The sequence below is a fragment of the Prionailurus viverrinus genome, chromosome B3 (genome assembly GCF_022837055.1).
Source record: "Prionailurus viverrinus isolate Anna chromosome B3, UM_Priviv_1.0, whole genome shotgun sequence".
In the NCBI taxonomy this organism is placed as follows: Eukaryota; Metazoa; Chordata; class Mammalia; order Carnivora; family Felidae; genus Prionailurus; species Prionailurus viverrinus.
In genome coordinates, this window is record NC_062566.1 from 13461533 (window position 1) to 13484154 (window position 22622).

Consider the following 22622-nt stretch of genomic DNA (forward strand, 5'->3'; position numbering starts at 1 on the left):
TGTTTTAGTTATGTTATAATTTTTTTTAATGTTTTTTTTTAATGTTTTTTTTCAACGTTTATTTATTTTTGGGACAGAGAGAGACAGAGCATGAACGGGGGAGGGGCAGAGAGAGAGGGAGACACAGAATCGGAAACAGGCTCCAGGCTCATAGCCATCAGCCCAGAGCCCGACGCGGGGCTCGAACTCGCGGACCGCGAGATCGTGACCTGGCTGAAGTCGGACGCTTAACCGACTGCGCCACCCAGGCGCCCCTTAAATGTTTATTTTTGAGAGAGACAGAGACAGAGCACCAGCGGGAGAGGGGCAAAGAGAGAGGGAGACACAGAATCTGAAGCAGGCTCCAGGCTCTGAGGTGTCAGCACAGTGCCCGATGCGGGGCTCGAACTCACAAACCACGAGATTGTGACTGGAGCCGAAACTGGACACTTAACCCACTAAGCCACCCAGGCTCCCCTGTGTTATAAATTTTTAATTGTGAATTTCTGCAAGAACACTTGCTGGGATTTTGATTGGGATTGTTTTGAATTTGTAAATCAATTTGCAGAGAAGCAGTATCATAGTAATATTAAGTGTATGGATCTGTGAACATGATTGTTCCTTTTTTTTTTTTTTTTTTATGTCTTCCTTAATTTCTCTCAGTGTTTTTTAGTATTCAGGATAATAGTCTTGCACATATATTGTTAAATTTGTCTTTAAATATTTCATATCCCTGATGCTCAGATGAATGGTATTTTTATTTTTATGTATTAAAACATTTTTTTTAATGTTTGTTTATTTTTGAGAGAGAGAGACAGAGCATGAGTGGGGAGGAGCAGAGAGAGTGAGGGAGACACAGAATCCAAAGCAGGCTCCAGGCTCTGAGCTGTCAGCACAGAGCCCGATGTGGGGCTCGAACCCAAGAGCCCTGAGATCATGACCTGACCCCAAGTTGGACACTTAACTGACTGAGCCACCCAGGCACCCTTGAATAGTATTTTTAAAAAGTGTAACTGTGCATTTGTCATTATTGGTATATAGAAATTTGATTTAAAAACTATAGATCTAAGGCTGGCTCAGTTGGTAGAGCATGTAACTCAGTATCATGGTTGTAAGTTCAAGCCTCATGTCGGGCATGGAGCCTACTTTAAAAAAAAATACATTACAATCTTTATATAAAAAATACTGATCTTGTATCCTGTACCCTTGCAAAACCCATTTTTACTTCCAGCCACTTTATTGTAGGTTTTTCGGGATTTCCTATATATGTTGTCATATCATATGTGAGTAGAAGCTGTTTTCTTTCTTTCCTTTCCAATCTAGATCCTTTTTTTTCTCCCTGTTGTATTGTAGTTATTGAGACCTTTAGTAAAATGGTAGAAATAGTGAGCATGTGCATCCTTTGTTTATAATCATACAGGAAAAAAAAAATCAGTCCTTTATCATTAGCTGTAGGTTTTTGTAGATGACTTTCATTAGGTTGAAGAAGATTCCTTCAGTCCTAGTTTGTTGAGAGGTGTTCCCCTCTACTGCCCCACAAATGGGTATTTAATCATGCACAGATATTTTTTCTACCTCTTGAAATTAATCACTTTTTCTTTTTTAATGTTAATACAGTAAGTTACCAATGTAACTAAACCAACCTTGCATTCCTAAGACAAACCCCATTTATATTGATATTTAACTTTTTATATATTGCTGGATATGACCTGCTTATATTTTATTAATAATATTTGCATCTTATATAAATGAGTGATAATTAGTATGTATTTTCTTTGCCTTGCGCAGGATTATTCTGGCCTTATTAAATATGTTAGAATGTGTTTCTTTTTCCTCTGTTTCCTAAAAGAGTTTGTGTAAGACTGATATTGTAGATGTTTAAGGAATTCACTAGGGAAGCCATCTGGGTCTGGAATTTTCTTTGTGGGAAGCCTTTTGATTTTGAATTAAAATTTCTGAATTGGAGGATTATTCAGGCTTTCTTTTTGTGTCTTTTGATAATGTGCATGTTTCAAGGAATTTCATTTATTTCATTTAACTTGTCAAACTTATTGGCAAAAAATTGTATTTACTACAAACTTAATGTGCATTTAATGTTTGAAATATCTGTAGTAATGTATTCTCTTTCAGTTCTAATGTTAGTAATTTGTGTCTTCTTTCTTCTTTTCTGTACCAGCCTAGCTAGGGGTTCTTTTCAAAGAATGAACTTTTGGTTTCTTATTTATTTATTTATTTTTGTCATCCATTTCACCAATTGCTACTTGTATTATTTCTTTACCTCTGCTTTTAGTTTAATGTTCTTTTTCTCTACCTTCTTAAGATGGAACTAATTTAAAACACCAATGTTAAACCTTGACTCTTTTCAAACGTAAATACTTAAAAGATAAATTTCCAAGCATCCTTAGCTCCACCCTATGTAATTAGGTATGTGTTTTTATTATCATTAGTTCCACGTGTTTTTAAATTTTCGTCATGAGTTCTTTAACCTATGGGTTATTTAGAAATGTGTTAATTTACAAATAACTGGGGAATTTTCCAATGTAATTTTATTACTGGTCATTAATTCTTTTGTGGTCTGAAAACACTTTCTGGGGAATGCGTCTCTGCTTGCTGGATGAGATGCCGCTCCATTCATGAATCCTTTAATAAAGCAAATCCGATCTTCAAAAAGAAAACCTTTCAGTGTGATTTCAGCTCTAATAAATTTATTATGTGTCTTGTTTTATGGTCCAGCATAAATTCTCTCTTATTGACTATACCAAGAGACATGAACAACTCCACTGGTTCATAGTGTTGTTCAGGTTATATATATCTTTACTGATTTTCTCTCTGCTTGTTTTACTAATTGTGAGAGACTGTTGAATTTCTAGCTATAATTATAATTTTATCTATTTCTCCTTTTAATTTTGTCAGTGTTTCACATGTTTTGAAACTCTGCTATTGACTGAATAAACATTTAGGATTACTTTGTATTTCTGATAAATTGACACATTAAGCATTATGATGTATGTCCCTTTATAGCTGGTAAGATACTTTCTCTTGTGACCTGCTTTGTCTGTTATTAATATAGGTATTCCACCTTTCTTGTGATTAATGTTTGTATGGTATATCCGTTCGTATTTTATGTTTGATCTATCTATATCATATTTAAAGTGGGGTACATCTCTTTATCCAATATGACAGTCTCTGCTTCCAGTGTAGTGTCATAGTCTCTACCTGTTAATTGGGACATTTAGATCATACATATTTAATATCATTATTCACACAGTTGGATTTAAGTCTATTATTTTGTTATATATTTTTTTAATTTTTTCTGTTTTGTGTTTTCCTTTTTTTTGGATTGCTTACTTTTTAGCATTTCATTTTACCTCTTTCTTGGCTTATTAGTTTTATTAGTTTCTTTTTTAGTAGTTGCTCTAGGGTTTTACAGCTTGCATCTTGAACTTATCACTTTATGAATAATGAAAGATCCTTAGTACAGTGTACTTTAAGTTTTTTCCCTCTCATTCTTTGTGCTATTTTTGTCATTTTATTCTATAGGTTATTGTATGCTACTGCCACTTTTGCTTTACACAATCAAATATGTTTTTAAAAATTAAAGATAAGAAAATAGATGGTAAACATTTCACATTTTTGTTCTTCCTTTGTGTAGAAGTTTCTATTTCTATTTCTATTTTATTTTATTTTAATTTAATTTTTTAAAGTTTGTTTATACTGAGAGAGAGCTAGCAGGGGAGGGGCAGAGAAAGGAAAGGGGGAATCCCAGGCAGGCTCTGTGTTCAAATCCACAAACCATGAGATCATCACCTGAGCTGAAACCAAAGAGTTGGACGCTTAACTGACTGAACCACCCAGGCACCCTCTGCTGTTTCTTTTTTAATTAATAAAGTTATTTCTTAGAACAGAAAAACTGAGCTGAAAGTACAGAGTTCCCATATACTTTCCTCTTTCCCTTCCCCTATTCTCCCTTTTGCTTTGGCCCCCAGTGTCTCCTGTTAGTAACAGTTTGCACTGGTGTGATAAATTTGTTATAGTTTGTGAGGGGGTATTGGTACATTTTTAAAAATTTTTTTTATTATTATTTTTTACATTTATTTCTGAGAGACAGAGACAGAGCATGCGCAGGGGAGGGGCAGAGAGAGAGGGAGACACAGAATCTGAAGCAGGCTCCAGCCCTGATGTGTCAGCACAGAGCCTGATGCGGGGCTCGAACCCATGAGATCCGTGAGATCATGACCTGAGCTGAAGTCGGATGCTTAACCGACTGAGCCACCCAGGTGCCCCTGGTACATTTTTATTAACTGAGTTTATAGCTTACGTTAGGGTTCCCTCTCTTGTACAATTCTGTTATCCTTTTTCTTCCTGAAGAATTTTCAGTCTTCTTGTAGTGCATACCTGCTGGTGACACATTCTCAGCTTTTGTTTGTCTGAAAATGTCTTTATTTGCCCTTTGTGAAGCATATTACTGCTTTGTATAGATTTTGATTTGCAGGTTTTTTTTTTTCTTTGTAGCACTTCAAAGGCTTTTTTTCTTTGTTTAAACTTGTTTGTATTGTTTTTGACAAAGAGCCTGGTAATTCTTATCTTTGTTCCTCTGTTTGTAATGTGTCTTTCCCCCACTTTGGCCGCTTTTAAGATTTTGTCTATATTACTGGAATTCAGCAGTTTGGTTATTATATGAATTGGTGTGATTTTTCTTGTGCTTAACCTGTTTTTTGTTCACTGAGTCTCTTGAATATGGGTTTAGTTTTTGTCAAATTTGGAAATTCTTTGGTCCTTATTTCTTCAGATATTTTTTCTGTCTCCCCAACCTTCCAGGACTCTAGTTATACCATTTTTAGACTGCCCTTGATATTCTCACAGGTCCTTGATGCTATTTTTTGTTTGTTTGTTTCTTTTTTTTTTTTTTCTTTGCTTTCTGTTTTTATATTTTCAAGTTAGGGGTCTTTTTTTCCTGCACTGTTTTAATCTGTTGCTACATCTATCCAGTTGGTTTTTTTTTTTTTAATTTTTTTTTTTTAACATTTATTTTTGAGACAGAGAGAGACAGAGCATGAACGGGGGAGGGGCAGAGAGAGAGGGAGACAGAATCGGAAGCAGGCTCCAGGCTCTGAGCCATCAGCCCAGAGCCCGATGCGGGGCTTGAACTCATGGACCGCGAGATCGTGACCCGGGCTGAAGTCAGACACTTAACCGACTGAGCCACCCAGGCGCACCTATCCAGTTGGTTTTTTATTTGAGATACTACATTTCTCGTATTTAAACATTTATTGATTCTTTAAAAAATAGTTTTTTTCTTCAAATCCTTTCATACATATCTTTCTCTTTCTTTCTTTCTTTCTTTCTTTCTTTCTTTCTTTCTTTCTTTTCTTTCTTGTTTTATTTATTTTTGAGAGATAGGGTGTGAGCAGGGGAAGGGCAGAGAGAGACAGAAACACATAATCTGAAGCAGGCTCCAGGCTCTGAGCTGTCAGCACAGAGCCTGACTGGAACTCACAAACTGAGAGATCGCGGCCTGAGCTGAAGTCGGATGCTTAACCGACTGAGCCACCCAGAGCCCCATAAACATAATATTTTAAAGTTTATGTCTTCAAAGATTTAATCTCTTTTGTTCCTGGGTCTGTTTCTTCTGTCAGATTTTCCCCCTAGTATGTGTCGTGCATTTCTCCATTTTCTTATGTTTAGTAAGTTTTGATTGACTCTTGGACATTCATCATACTGTTGTCTGGATTTGTTGATTTCCCCTGGAGAGATTTTAATTTTGTTTTGGCAGGGTGTTACATTTCTTGTAGATCTGTTTGAACCTTTTGAGGCTTGTTTTTAAGCTTTGTTCTGGCAGGTCTAGTGTAGCCTTTGCTCTAGAAGTAGTTTAGTACAGCTACTAAGTGATAATTGTGCTTCAATTTCTACTGATTGCCCCAGGTTTCAGTGAGGTTTTTCTCCTTTTTGGTTGAAACTTACACATCCCCCAGTCTTATGTAATCTTTGAGAACTTTTGAGCCTGCCTGATCATTATTCCTTGCCTGACCTTGTAGAGTTTCACTTTACCATGCACAGGTTTTTATTCAACAAAAACTGCATTGTGGAGTATATGGTAGCATTTAGCCACATTGTGGCTATTGAGAGCTTGAATTGTGGTTAGTTCCAATTTAAATATGCTGTAAGTGTAAAACACACTGTCAAGAACTTATGGGAAAAAAAAGAATGTAAAATATCTTTTTATATCAGTTATATCCTGAGATGATAATATTTTGAACACATTGGGTTAAATGAATTATGTTAAAATTAGTTTTACCTGCTTCATTTTACTTTTTTTTTTTAAGTTTATTTATTTTGAGAGAGAGAGAGAGAGAGAGAGAGAGAGAGAGAGAGAGAGAAAGAAGCCTAAGCAGGCTCTGTGCTGTCAGCACAGGGCCCAATGCGGGGCTCGAACCCATGAACTGTGAGATCATGACTTGAGCTGAAATCAAGAGTCGGGTGACTGAGCCAACCAGGTGCCCCCCTCATTTACTTTTAAAATGTATGTACTAGACAATTTAAAATTACATTTTAGGTTCATGTTGTTTCTTTTGGGCAGAGCTGCTCTAGAAACTCCTCTACAGATTTCAGGAGTGCTTTCTGTTCTTAAACTCCATCCTCCCTGCTACTGTGCCTTTCAAATTCCCATTACTTCAGTCTTCCGAAATTTCGATGTCTGTTTCTTTTACTGAGTCCACGATATTATACTTGGCTTCCCATTCCTGCAGAGCCCTCCTGACACCTTGCATACAGCTATTTGAGGGGACACTTTTTCTTTTCTCAGGTATCACAGTGCTCAGCTGCTTGGTGTCCAGTTTTATATATCTGATCAGTTTTCTAGTTGAGTTTATTGGGAGAGCATGTCTGGTACTTAGTTACTACATCATGGCTGGTACTGAAAATCTTTTTAAGGCATGAATAGTTTGATGCCCATGTGTGAGAGCTGACCCTCACTTGAATTAAAAACGCCAGTGATGCCGAACCTAAGTTTTCATTACAAAATGAAATTAATATTTGAGCAAATATGCAGTACTTATTGTGTTTACAGACTGTTATATATATATTTATTTGTACTTTATAGATAAATAGATAGATGTAGATAAGTTTTTTTCCTGTTTCATTTTTCTCTTCATCGGGATTGATTTTAAAGCTGTTTGTTTTCATATAGAAACCTCTTTTTTTTTTTTAATGTTTATATATTTTTGAAAGAGAGAAAGAGAGACAGAGGTGAGTGGGGAGGGGCAGAGAGGGAGGGAGATACAGAATCTGAAGCAGGCTCCAGGCTCTGAGCTGTCAGCACCAAGCGCGATGTGGGGCTCCAACTCACGAACCATGAGATCATGACCTGAGCCGAAGTCGGATGCTTAACCGACTGAGCCACCCAGGCTCCCCAAAACCTCTTATCTTAGACACTCATTATGCTCAGATCAGAGGTATCCAGTGAAATTTTGATAACTTCAAACATAAAGCCATAATTTCCTTCATAATTATATTTTTTTAAATCAAGACTAGAGGAGATGCTTAGGAATTTAGGTCCTTAAGACTTGAAACTAGGAATGTTAATACCATGTCTTATAACACTTTGGTTTCATTTTGCTTTCTAATTTATTGGCATTCACTGATTAAGCATTTAATTAACAAGCTAATATAGCAAGAGATAGGCATTAGGGAGCAAATTATCTTGGGTCATTCAGGTCTTCAGTTATTACCAGCAGTTGTATTAGGTGTTACCTGTTTGCTTCATAAAATGTAGTAGAGATATTTGAAAAGAGGAATTTGAATCTCAGTCATTTCATTTAACTCTTCTTGTTAATATGGGAAATTGGAAGTTGATAATGACTTGTGCCACAGCATAAATTACGATATTTGACATTTAACTATTACTAAAATGATAGTGTCTTCAAAGGTTTCATTTGTTTCAGAGTACTTCTTTAAAGTTTTGTTTTGTTTTTTTTTTTAATGTCCTATCCATGTGATTTTTGTGATACTGTCTTAAGTTTTAGTTCTGGTAATTATCATATGGAAATATAAGTCTTACTTTAAAAGTTATTGAGAAATTATCAGTATATATTATTCTTGTTTATGCAAGCACCCACCTGTATTTGTCAGGGTACCTGTCATATATAGGTATTGATGTACTGAAGCTGCTCAAATATATCCATCCTCTGACATTGAGATTTGCTTTTTTGTCTTTTGAATCCATTGCTGTATACAGGATGCATTTATTTTTGTCATGTATTTAATTCATTTAACAAAAGCATGAACTGGGTTCAGCTGTTTAAAAGCATGCCTGGATTCAAATCCCAGCGACACCATTTGACTAACTTAGCTATGTGACCTTGGCAGGTACCTTCTTAGTATTTCAGTTTCCTTTTTTTTAAATTATTTTATTATTTTTTTAATGTTTATTTTTGAGAGAGAGTGTGCACAGGCGAGGGACGGGCAGAGAGAGAAGTAGACACAGAATCTGAAGCAGGCTTCAGGTTCTGAGCTGTCAACACAGAGTCCAACGTGGGGCTAGAACCCATGAACCATGAGATCATGACCTGAGCCGAAGTCGAAGCTTAACTGATTGAGCCACCCAGGCACTCCTATTTCAATTTCCTTTTTTTTTTTTTTTTTTCCCCAACGTTTATTTATTTTTGGGACAGAGAGAGACAAAGCATGAACGGGGGAGGGGCAGAGAGAGAGGGAGACACAGAATCGGAAACAGGCTCCAGGCTCTGAGCCATCAGCCCAGAGCCTGACGCGGGGCTTGAACTCACGGACCGCGAGATCGTGACCTGGCTGAAGTCGGACGCTTAACCAACTGCGCCACCCAGGCGCCCCTCAATTTCCTTTTAAGGATAATAGATTATTGTTGGCTTTACCTCTGTTATACATTAAAGCAGTTAGGATACTGATTAGTATATGGTAAATACTCAAATGTTGCTGCTGCTGCTGTTGCAGTTGCTTTTATTATCATCACCCCATTAGGTCTTCCCTGGATACCTTTTCTGAAATTTTAATCCCTTCCCTATGATCTTAATTCCTTGCTCTATTTTTTTCTTTTCAAGGACTTTCTACTAACCTGTTGTATACAATAATATATACCTCATTCACTGTGTATTGTAGTTCTTCCCCAGTAGAATGTAAGCTCCATGAGGCCAGGCATAGATATAGGGACTTATCCCTATCACCTAGAAAGGTGCCTGGAATATATTGGATGCTCAGTAAATATTTTCTGAATAGATTATATTGACTTGTATTCTAGTTATTGACTAGATATTGGAGATACAAAAATGAACGAAGTTCCTTCTCTAAAAAAGGCATAGAGTATAATAGAAGAGACTGATACAGAACTAATTATAATAATTTTGCCCCCTGGAAGTGATGTTGATGGTAAGGGTATTCTTGAGGTTGCTATCACAGAAGATGCCATTAAACTGGGAAAGATTTGTTTTAGAGACAGGGGAAGATTGTTTCCAGCAGAGGTAAAAACTTGAACAGAATTACAGAGCTTGACATTTTGGGCAGTGGCTTGTAGTCCAGGTTAACAACAATGTTGGTTAATTAGAAGTGGAGGGAGCTAGGAGGTTGGTTGGAACCAGATTTGGGAGTGATAGCATTTGGAGGGACAGGTTATCTGGCTCTTGTCTGGACAGAAGCAATGAGATTTGGAGTTCAGTATATGAAATTTAATGATAACTGAATGTAGCACTAGCATTTTAGTTTTGGTTTTATTTTGAGGGTAAGAGTGCGTTTCATTATAGATTATAGTAAAAGAACTTGATTTTTGGAATATTTTCTTTAAGAAACTATTTGAGAACTGTGTACAAAACTAAATCATTAATAACGGTTTATTTATAGAATTGAGAGTGAATTTTTGATACAAGAAAATATACCAGAATATATCAAATTTGTGTTTAGCAATTTGACAGTAAATGACCAATTAAACCTTAGTTCCTTCTGTGACACACAAAGCTAGTGTTAAAATACATTTAAAAATGTTTAGTTTTGTTTAGATCGAGAATTCATGAAAAATAGTTTCATTTTGGATTTTTGGATTATAGAAGTTGGTTGGTGATGAAACTGTATTTAAGGAGGTTTTTTCTACATTTCAGTGTAATTGAATAAAAGCTGAAATGGCTTTTTAAAGCAAGCTCCTTTTAACCTTGCACAAAAAAAAAAATGTCTGTATGTGTGTTTTAAAGTTCAGGCCTTTAATACTTAATTCATTAATACAAAAAGAATATTCGGCAGTTTGTGTTTTTCCCCGGCTCTAGAGGAGGTATTCATTTCAAATAGAAACAAAATTGCAGTATCATAATAATTAATATTGCTGAATCAGATTCAAAAAACTGGTATTTCTGTGGATAAATTACTGTTTTTATTTGATGTAACAGATTTATTTGGGGGTTGGTAGAAGTACCCAGTCATGGAATTCTAAGTTACTGGATTAGCATCGTAATTGATCCTGGCCAGTCTGGGTGAGGAAGATGGGTGGGTGCTTTTACCATCTTTCCCTTTTTTACCTAACTGCCTTCCTACTATTCCAAGCAAACTGAATTACTTCTTATGCACTAATCCAGTAGTTAGTATTGACCAGTGTTCCTTTTTTATTTCAAAAAAAAAAAAAATTTTTTTTTAACGTTTATTTATTTTTGAGACAGAGAGAGACAGAGCATGAACAACGGGGGAGGGTCAGAGAGAGGGAGACACAGAATCTGAAACAGGCTCCAGGCTCTGAGCTGTCAGCACAGAGCCCAATGCAGGGCTTGAATTCATAGACCGTGAGATCATGACCTGAGCCGAAGTCGGTCGCTTAACCGACTGAGCCACCCAGGCGCCCCCAGTGTTCCTTTTTTAAATGTGAATTATTGACAGTGATGAGTTTAATGTTCATTTTGGGTATTTCATGTTCATTATGTTCATTCCATCGTTCCCTTTAAAAGATAGTGAAAGCTACAAGTATACACATTGTATTTGAATACAAATGTATTTTATGGCAATGCAAGTCACTGACCCTTTGATAATTTTCTAAATGAGAACATAATACAATGACTACTTTCAGCTCTTTTAGCAAAACATATTCAGTAAATATAGTAAGTATAAGCATATAAATATAAGCAAGTAAATATAAAGCATATCAACTTAAGTGGAGGATAGGAAAATGGGACCTAGGAAGCCAATTTGTGAATCTAGCAGTACATAGAATATTACTGAACATTTAAGTAATACTTCTTGAAAAAAATGGGTTAGTGACATTAGAAATTCTCAACTGGCCAGCATTATGTTTTTATTAGACAAATGCAACAAATTACTTTTAATAAATTATTTTTCTATTATTCAGCATGTATTTGTGGTGCTATCTGCCAGACATATAGTGTTGAGAGTTGGAATTTATAATGATGAAATGTATATTTAATTCTTTTTTAGAGTTAACACTAACCCATCTCGTATTTTTTTCTTTATTAAGGAATTGCCTTTTGTGAAAAAGAAACAAAGAAGAGTTTTCTGCAAGGATCATATTAAGTGCACTTTTTTGCTGATACATCATTTCTAGTAAGACATTTTCATTTTTCTATGTTATGAAGTAAATAATGGAATTTTTTCTTTTTTTAAAATCAGACTGTCTTGTGAGCTTTGAATTGCAGTCTTTTTGGAGTTTATTTTGAGTTTATTGTAGATGAATTAAGGAAATTTGTAAAGTCTACTTGGAGTTTATTGTATTATACAGTGACAGTTTCTCATATATTTTTTCTGGTATTGCCAAGATAACCCCATACTTTTTCATCTTACCTACTTCATCTTCCATATCAATTACCTTTACTTAAAAAAGGAAAAATTCTGTCGTTCCAATTTTAGTATATGTGCTGCCAAAGCAAGCACAAAAGAAAAAAATTCTAAAGTAAGTAGTCCATATTTACTGTGACAATAACTAGGAGAAAGGGAGGGTTTGAGGACATGAGTTAGACATTAGCTGAGAAAGATATTCAGATGAAAGATGAAGCGAGCAAATCTAGCCATATTTCTTGAAATTCCTTAGGAAGGATGAAAGAAAAAAACTAAGCAGAGGTAGGAGATTTTTTTTTTTAATGAAGGCTTCTGTTTGTTACTTTGAATTTGTCACCTTAAACATTTTTTTTTTTAATTTTTATTTTTTAGAGAGGGAGAGAGATAGTGGGAGCAGGAGAGAGGGGCAGAGGAAGAGAGGAATCCCAAGCAGGCTTCGTGTTCACTGTGGAGCACGACTTGGGGCTCTATCACATGATGCTGAGATCATGACCTGAGCCAAAACCAAGTCACTGAGCCACCCAGGCACCCCTGCCACCTTAAATCATAGGCCCCCTTTCTTATCTGTTAATATAGTTAGTTACATTGATTTTTTTGAATAGCAAACCAAGGAATCATGCATTTTTGAGATAATCCCCACTTGGTCATGATTCGTTATACTTTATATATTGCTGGATTCATTGCTAAAACTTAATTAACTTTTTTTTATCATCCATGTTCATAGTAGGTATTGGTTTGTAGGTTTTTTTTTTTTAATTAATTTATTTTGAGAGAGATAGACACAGCATGAGCAGGGGAGGGGCAGAGAGAGAGGGAGAGAGACAATCCCAAGCAGTCTCCACACTGCTAGCACAGAGCCCTATACAAGGCTTGAACTCATGAACTGTGAGATCATGACCTGAGCCAAAATCAAGAGTCAGACGCTCAACCGACTGAGCCACCCAGGCACCCCAGTTTGTAGTTTTTAAAATAATGTTTTATCTGCTTTTTGTATCTAGACAGCGGCTGGAGTTGGAAAGTTTTCCTCTTCTGGAAAAGTTTGTTTACATTTGGTGTTACTGCTTCTTGAAGTGTTTGGTATAATTCATTAGTGAAGACCTCTGGGTTTGGAGTTTCTTTGTGGGAAGGTTTTAAATGATGAACTCGATTTCTCTGATATTGGGCTATTTAGATTTATATTAATTTTTCTTGAATAAGCTTCAGTTTGTGTCTTTCTTATAAATTTGTCCATTTCAGGTAAATTGTTCTATTTATTGGCATAAAGTTGCAGGTTATATTCCCTTACTCTTATGTTTGAGGGATTTATAGTGATATACCTTCTTTTGTTCTGGCATTAGAGATTTTCCTTCTTTTTCTAAAGGAGCAATTGTTATTTAATTTTCCTTTTCTGCATTTTACAAAGTTTGTTTTGTGTTTGTAAGAGTTCAGAGAATTTTTAAATTTCCTTTGTGATTTTTTTATGACCTATATAATTGCCAAATATTTGGTTAATTTTGTAGATCTATTTCTCTAATATGTTCTTAGATCATATTTTGTGTATTTATTATGAAGTGCAGAATGTTGTCTGTGTTAGTGAATGTTTTGGTTTTGTGGGCACTTATGCCATGTGATCTGTTGTTGAGTAGAACTTTGTAAAAGTGTTAATTAGGTCAAATTAGTTGATAGTATTATTCAAAGTTTAGTTCTCTGATTTTCTGTTTGTTTCAGTAATTGCTGAGAGAGAAGTGTGGAATCTTCAGCTTTAATTGTGGATTTGTCTGTTTTTCCTTTCACTTCTTGGTTCATGTATTTCAAAGTTCTAATATTAACTGCATGCATTATTTAGTTTTCTTAAATATTCTTGATGAATTGGGTTCTGTATCTTGAAATGTCCCTTTTTATCCCTATTAATATGTTGTGAAATTGTTTCTGAAGTGGCTTGCATAGTTTCTGACAGGTCTGCTGTTTTTCTTAGTTTGCATGACTCCTCCCCCCCACCCCCTTCCCCCACCATGTAATTTTTCTATTTTCTTTGGTCTTAAGACTTTTTCATTTAGTCATTTGATCATGATGTGTCTTAGTATATAGTTTTCTTTGAGAAAAATCCTTGTTAAATTTTGTTTGTTTGTTTTTAACCAGATTTGGGGAAATACTGGCACTATTTCTTCAAATATCTCACTTATTACCCCAGGTGTTTTTTTCAAGGTTGAGGAGGGAAATTTATACATTTGAACTGTTTTGGCATGGCACTTACACTTTCTCTCGCCCCTTCTCCCCCTGCACCCCCTCCCGCTTTTTTTTTTTTTTTTGGTATGTTTAATATTGTCATGTTTCCAGGTTCACTGATCTTTTCTTCTGCAGCATATTATCTGTTTTTAATATCATCCAGTGTGTTTTTTTTATTTCTGATAATTATTTTTCATCTCTGGAAGTTTTATTTCTTCAGTTTTTCTTCTCATCATGTTCCTATTTTCCTTTACCTTTTCTAACATTCAGAGCTTATATTTTTAATCATTGTTTTAATGCCCTCATCTGTTAATTCCATTAACTTTATTTTATCTGAATTTCTTTATATTGATTGAGGTTTTTTATTATGGGACACATTTCCTGCTTTTTATTTTTTTATGTTTATTCGTTTTTGAGAGGCAGAGATAGAGTATGAGTGGAGGAGGGGGCAGAGAGAGAGGGAGACACAGAATCCAAAGCATGCTCCAGGCTCTGAGCTGCTAGCACAGAGCCTGATGTAGGGCTCGAACTCACAGACTGAATCACGACCTGAGCTGAAGTCGGATGCTTAACCAACTGAGCCACCCAGGCACCCCTCTTGCTCTTTTTTAAATATTTATTTGAGAGAGAGAGAGAGAGAGAGAGCGCGAGCGAGCACGTGCCTGCGCATGCAAATGGGGGAGGGGCAGTGAGAGAGGGAGACAGAGGATCTAAAGCAGGCTCCATACCGACTGCAGAGAGCCCCAAGTGGGGCTTGAATCCATGACCCACAAGATCATGATTTGAGCCGAATTTGGGTGCTTAACCGACAGAGCCACCCACGTGCCCCTTCCTGCTTTATTTTTTTATTCCTTATACTTTTTTTTTTGGATGGTGGACATTGTACTTTGAGATCCTAGGATGAAGAAATTTTTTATATTATTTTACATAGCGTTGAATTTTTATTTTTGTATTCATGCAAGTTCCTTGGTATCAGCTGAATCCTTTTGAGTTTGGGTTTTTTTTTAAAGTTCTGTCAACATTGGTCCAGAATGTTTTTTTTTTTCTTTTATCTTTTCTTCTTCTTCTTTTTTTTTTTTTTTTTGTTGAGAGAGAGAGAGCATGCAAGTGGGACAGAGGAGCGGTGGGAGAGAGAGAATCTTAAGAAGGCTCCATGCTCATCATGGAGTCTGATGTGGAGCTCAGTCTCACAACCCTGGGATCATGACCTGAGCTGAAATGAAGAGTCAGATGCTTAACTGACTGAGCCACCCAGGTGCCCCCAGAACATTGTTTAATGTAGGGTTAATTTAGTTGTCCACTAAGGTTCTGTCTTTCTGAAGGTTATAATCCATGTCCATTTGAGGATTATTCTCGAAGTAATCCTAACGAATATTGTAAAATCTTCATTCGTTTGTTTTTATTTTGTATTTTGAAGGAAAATTTTGGCCCAAGAATAGCTTAAGCAGTCTTGGAAGAACAGATCAAAGCAGGAGAATTTTCTTTGCTCAAAACTTATAAATCTGTAATAAATACTTGCATGAAATAATGCCACAAGCATAAACAAAAGAAGTAAAGAGTCTGGAAGAGGGCCAGTGTGTATGTACATGGATGCTTGCTTTATGACAAAATTGGTACTCTAGCATAATAGGGAAGGAATTATTTAACAAATGTTACTAGAACAATTGGTGATCCATAGGAAAAAATGACTCATCTCCATACCCCATGCAAAAATCAATTTAAGATTGATTTGTACATCTCAATGTGAGAGGCAAAACTATAAAACTTTAAAAGCTAATACAAGGAGAACATGTTCATAAAAAGTATAAGAAGAAATAAAATCCACTAATATAAATAAAACAGTTGGTACATTTCATTACCTTAAAATTAAGAAATTGTATTCTTGCAAAGTCAAAGGAGAATAGAGAGGCAAGCCAGAGTGGAAGAACATATTTGCAGTACATATAATAGATGAAAAGCACGTATCAGAATATTTAGAGCACTTCTACAAATCAGTCTGACAAACAATTCAATGGAAAAATGGGAAGGGACATGAAAATACACTTCATAAAAGGTGTAAATATGCAAGAAATAAGTGAAAATGTGCTTAACATCATTAGTAATCTGAGAAATATAAATTAAAACTGAAGAGACTCCATCATAAACCACTAGAGTGGCTAAAATTTAAAAAGAGGTTAACATTATGTGTTTTGGAGAGGATGTTAAGTTATGGGAACTCATTAAACACTGCTGGTGCAAATATATGTTATTACAACTTCTTTAGGAAACACTTTGATATTTGCATACCCTGTGACCCAGTAATTTACTTTAGTGGGTATATTCCTGTGAGTAATGTGTGAACATGTACACTAAGAGATGTGTTAATAACATTGGTAGCAGCATTGTTTGTAATAGAGTCAAACTCAATACATTGTTCTTCAATAGGACTGACTAAAATTGTGATATGCTCATACAGTGCAATACTTTATGGCAATAAAAGTGGATGAAGTACAGTTACATGCTGCAGAGTGAATTTCGCAAGTATGTTTCTCAAAAGAAGCTAGAAACCATTCATAATTTGTGATTTCATTTATGTAAAGTAAAATGAAAACACACAAAAATAAAGCAGGTAAAATGTATACATTTTATGTTTATGTACAATTATATGTTAACACCAGAAATGCCAATTCCTGATTCCATTGCATGCCTGTTCACATTTCTATACTCCTTCCACATTCATTAAAAAGTTTTCTGATTTTGAATATAATGGTGTACCCCAAATCATATTTATCTTTATAAATAAAGATACAGCAGCATTTATGTACAGGTTTGATTCAGGTGATCAGAGGTTAAGTTTTTAATATATAATATTTGAATCATAACATTGAGAATTGATATGGTTTCTAATAATGATAATTCATCTTTATACAGGATATAATTATTGATAAAGCATTTTCCCCAGAAATCATTATGACAGCCTGGGAAGTATTTGGAATGTCTGCACATGAAGGAAGTGTTAATATAGAGAGTGAGTTGGTGGTGGTTGAAAGACTAGAATCTCATTTTCATTTCCACACCTTGCCTTACTGCGTTCTTTATTTCTCTTTCTTGTGTGTCCCATGTGAAGACAGGACATTGCTGTTATGTAGGTGTAAGCAATCAGGGAATGTGTGGATGGGCTTTAATCTTAATAAGGGCAGTTTACAAGTCTCTTTTCTAATACTGATTTTAATATTGTGCCTATCTGTAAGGAGCCAAGGATGCCTGCCCTCTGGTTTTATTCTCATAATTTTCTGTAAGAGTTTGAGCTATATTCTTGCTCCACTTTGTAGAACTGATCAAAGTGGTGAGAGGAGGTGAGTCCGTGACAAACACGACAATTCATTGGTGTATCTAGAAATAAAGCATTTTATGGACTGGTCATTCTGATAAAAATTTTGAAGTTATAATGTCTTTTTAGTATTTGGAGTATTTATCATGATTAATAACTTGTATCATTTTGAAGACAATAGTATTTCTTGCTTTAAGGAAGCACAATTTCACAATTTAGAAAACCTTTAATTCCCTGTACAATTAAATGGAGTGATAATAACATTAAAAAAAAATTACTTCCAGTTTCCATCAAATTTACTTAATTTCCATATCAAATTTAAGATGCTTACCTGACCAGTATTTGTGACCAATACATAGTTTTTAGCACTTCATTGCATGTTGTGTAAAACAAGGCCTGTATTTCTCTAATAGGAATAGAGCCTAATAGGAATAGGCTCTTAACATTTTACTCTATGCTTCTCCTCTAATTTTTTAGCATTTTCCTGAAAAAAAATGTCTCTCATCCAGGGGCGCCTGGGTGGCTCAGATAGTTAAACATCTGACTCTTGGTTTTGGCTCAGGTTATGTTCTCAGGGTTCCTGAGTTCCACCCCATGTCGGGCTCTGCACTGGTGGTGCGGAGCCTGCTTGGGATTCTCTCTCTCTCTCTCTCTCTCTCTCTCTCTCTCTCTCTCTCCCCCCCTTCCTTTCTGCCCCTCCCTACTTGTGCTCTCTCTCTTTCTCAAAATAAATAAACATTTAAAATAAAATAAAATGTCTCTCATCAAAAGCATAGGGTCAAAGCATGCAAAAATATATAGCCTAATAATCAGAGAAATCCAAATTTAGATAGATACCATATTTAAACCACTCTAGATTTTTAGGTGACTTCTCCCTATCAAGCTCTTTATGTTTTGTCTTATTGATGATTTTACCTAAAACATTCTAAGTAAATGCTTAGTAAGAAGTGATATTTTGGTGTTACGATTTCAGGCAGGGGCACCAATATTCTGTATCTCAGTGGTCTTAACTTTTCCAACAAGTAGTTAGTTGTTTGCAGGTGTCATTGCTAAGCCACAGATAGTTTTTGCAAAGCTCGAAAAAGGCTCTTCTCCCAACTTTTGGTGGATGCTGCCCTCTGCGAGCGCTCAGTGCTTAGAGTGGCTAACAAACTGGATTTCAGTTCCCATTTGCTTTCTCTTGGCTGTGCACTCATATGTGCAGGGTACAACCTCCACATTGTTCATAGTGGCTTTGAGTCGTGATGATTCCTTGCATTTTTATTTTTTGATGTTTGTTTACTTTTGAGAGAGAGAGCACGAGCAGGGAGGGGCAGAGAGAGGGAGACACAGAATTTGAAGGCTCTGAGCTGTCAGCACAGAGTGCGATGTGAGGCTCGGACTCACTGTGAGATCATGATCTGAGCTGAAGTCAGACCCTCAACCGACTGAGCCACCCAGGCACCCCCCCTTGTGTTTCCTTTGATATATTTATAGCATCAGAATTGTTTGCAGGCCAGAATATGTCATAATACCCACAGAATCCTTGAAGTAGTCCCTTTTGTAGTTGGTAAGGGATAACTTTCTCAGTGCTATTTGTACTTTTGTTGATCTTAGTTCTTTAATGAGATGTTATGTTTTTGAATTTTACCCAAAATTTATGACAACCTAATGTGAGTTAGAACTTTATAGGATTAGGTATGAATGTTTGTAGGACATGTTCTGTTTTATGAAAGTTACATACAACAATACAGCTGCATTTTCAAATAATGACCATAAATATATAAGTTCTATATTTGAACTAAAGTTGGTTTTCCTTGTTGAATCATTTCTTTAAATAGTGACTAATAGACATTATTGTGTTCATACAACATATCATTGTACTTTTAAAATGTGTAATTAGATACAGCATGTACAGTTCTGGCTGAAATGGAATGGTTTAGTCATTTTCCATAAAACAGTAGTTTAATGATAGTCTTAAATTAATTTAGAATTTGAGTTTATGCCTGGATTTAATTGTTTGTATGCAGTAATGAAAACACCCTATTTTAGAAGGAACAAAGAAGAATGTTCTTATATTAAAAGTAACTGAAAGATAATTCTATAAGGTCAGAAACCTCTGATTGCATTAAAAATTAGCAGTAAGGGAGTGCCCAGCTGGCTCAGTCGGTTAACTGTTGGACTCCTGATTTTGGCTCTGGTCATGATCTCACGGTTCGTGGGTTTGAGCCCCACATTGGACTCTGTGCTGATGCCTGCAGATCAAGCAGTGCCTGCTTGGAATTCTCTCTCTCCCTGTCTCTGCCCCTCCCTCACTTGTGCTCTCTCTCTCTTTCTCTTAAAAGAAAATAAATTAAAAAAAAAAAAACTAAAAAAAAAAATTAACAGTAGGATAGTTTTCCCCAAGTTTGTCTGACAAAGAGAATGTACAGTATGAGTGGGTTTTTTTGTTTGTATGTTTGTATATTTTATAAGGGAATATATATAAGGCAGTGTGTGTGTGCGCACGCGCGCGCACACATCCATGTAATGTAGCTGCACTGGCACTAGTGACATTGGGATTAAAGTTATTTGGCCTTGCTTGATTTTTTCAAAAAGCTCTTTTAGCAAAGTGGATTTCTTGTAGGGTTTAGATCAATTTCTTTTTCTGTTTTAGTAGATCATAATTAGAAGAGCCATGGTATTTATACTTAAATGCAATTAACTTCTCTAATTACCTTTTTTATATCATTGAAAGTTTTTGAAATCAAGAATGATGTAGAATGCTAGCAGTGAAATTAAACAGTTCTATTTGTATTAGCATCAAAAGAATAAAATACCTACGAATAATTTTAACAAAAGAAGTGCAACACATGTACGCTAAAAGTTAGAAAGCATCATTGAAAGAAATTAAAGAAGAAATTAAATAAATGCAAAGACAGGACATATTGGATTTATGGTTTGGAAGACTTAATATAAACTATTACTATTGCAGTATTCCCAAACAAACTCAATTACCTAGAGTTACTATGTGACCCAGCAGTTCTGCTCTTAACTATATATCCAAGAGAATTGAAAATATGTACACATACACAAATGTTCATAGCAGCATTATTCAGAATAGAGTGGAAACAACCCAAATTTCCATCAACTATTGAATGGACAAAGGAAATGTGGTATTTCCATAAAATACAATATTATTCAGCCAGAAAGGAAGCGAAGTACTGATAATACTTAACACAGATGAACTTTGAAAACATTATGCTAAGTGAAAAGAGCCACAAAAAGCTGCACATTGTATGATTCCATTGACATGAAATATCTTGAATAGGCAAATTCATAGAGATGGAAAGTAACTCAGGAGTCGTGGAAGGAGAGGAATGGGGAATGATTGCTAGTGGACATTGAGTTTCTTTGGGGGATGATGAAAATATTCTAGAATTAGGTAGTGGGAATGGTTTTACAGCTTTGTGAATATAGTAAAACAGAGAAAGGGGTGCCTGGATGGCTCAGTTGAGCATTTGGCTCTTGATTTCATCTCAGGTCATGATTCCGGAGTCGTGGGATCAAGCCTTGCATGGGGCTCCATGCTGAGCATGGAGTCGGCTTGGGATTCTTTCTTTCTCCCTCTGCTCTTCTTCTCCACTGTGTGCACTCTCTCTCTCTCTCTCTGTAAAATTAAAAAAAAAAAAAAAATAGAAAACAATTTTTAAAAAGACAAATAAGCCCCAGATTGTATACTTTAAAAAAGATGAGTTTTGTGACATGTGAATTATACCTCAAGTTTAAAAAATCACATAAAAAATGAAAAGAGTGAGGGGCAGTTGGGTGGCTCTGTCGGTTAAGTGTCCAACGTTTGGTCTCAGCTAAGATCTTGATCTCAGTGCTGCAAGTTCAAGCCCTGCGTTGGGCTCAGTGCTGGGTGTGGATCCTGCTTTACAGGAAAAAAAAAAAAAAAAAAAAAAGGAAATGAAATGATAAGAGTGGCCTATACTTGTGATCTAATTATCAAGCCAGGAGGTGTTTGAGAGTAAGGGGTCTCACTTAATAATTACTCCTGCATAGGGTCGCCTGGGTGGCTCAGTGGATTTAGCGTGTGACTTCAGCTCAGGTCATGATCTCATGGTTCTTCGGTTCTAGCTCCACATTGGGCTCTGCTGACAGCTCAGAGCCTGGAGCCTGCTTCCAATTCTGGGTCTCCCTCTCTGCCCCTCCCCTGCTTGTGCTCTGTCTCCCAATAAATAAACATTAGAAAAAAAATTTTTTTATAAATAAAAGTAATTACTCCTGCACAATACATTTGTTTAAGTGGCTGTCCCTGTTAAACCAGTATACGTGTTCTCACTGCTTTTTGGTGTGTTTAAAGTATTTTCTTAACCCTCATAGAAGAAGTATGAAGAATATAAAATTTTTCTAGTATCCTTCTTTATCAAATGTGAGAAAAAGAAAAAGATTAAGAAAGTCATGTAATTTGAAGAAATGAGAGAGAAGGTATTTCTTAATGAAAATGAGTGTAAATGTATGTGTTAAATGCAATATGTAGACACTGTTAGGACTGTGCTCATGTGACTTTTGTCATTTCACTCTCACATATAGCCAGTCAGTGAATGAATAAGGAGTTTTGTGTTGTAATATAATAAAACAGCCTGTCTGAACTAAAGATGTGTATCATAATCTGTGGAGTTTTTAAAAATTACTCTTGCTTGGGCGTTAGTCTCAGTTCTGATTTGATGGTTTTTGTGGGGCTAGGTTAAGTTGATGCATGCAAAATACACGTTTTAGTTTTCCATTTGAATCTAGTATTCATTTAATTTGAGAACTGCTACATTAAATCAATGAGTTTTATTGATCCATTTATTAAAATTTATAGTTATTATTTTGTGTATAAATAGTATATAGCAGTAGCAACCGAGAGAAACTCATTCTAACTACACCCACCTACCAGTCCTTTCCCCTCTTTGGCTAGCCCTGTGTGTTGGTAATCCAGAAATTGTGATTCTTTTAATTTTCCAAGCATTGAGATTGGGAGGAATCTTCTTTAGTTATTTAGGTTACCTTGAGGCAGGAGGTGTAGTGCGAAGTAGATAGAAGCTGCAGTTCCTTTGCAAATGTTGAAACTCTTATCTTTGGTAGAGAGGAAAGGAATCATCATTACTGTACAGTATAAGAGGGCTTGGGAGATGGAGACCTGGCAGGAGGAAGTCAGAACTCTTCTAAGGTGGTTAAGAACTGCCCATGGCCTTTGTATTTTGACAACCCGTTGTACCGGTAGGTAAGTTGCTCTCTGTTGTTGGAACTGGGGGAGGACACAATGACTGTGTGGTTCTTTCATATCTCTGGTTTCTCTTGTGCAGCCTTGCACAGTTAGGCAGAAATT

General features: G+C 35.8%; 1 protein-coding gene across 5 annotated transcripts in view; it reads left to right on the forward strand.

Annotated features, from left to right (window-relative positions):
* Positions 1-22622, forward strand: part of MEF2A (myocyte enhancer factor 2A) — a 161391-nt gene that overhangs the window by 23850 nt on the left and 114919 nt on the right. For all 5 annotated transcript variants that reach the window (XM_047861761.1, XM_047861768.1, XM_047861763.1 and 2 more), the window contains exon 2: positions 11456-11541. The gene's annotated coding sequence lies outside the window, so the exon portion shown is untranslated. The remainder of the gene's footprint in view (positions 1-11455; positions 11542-22622) is intronic.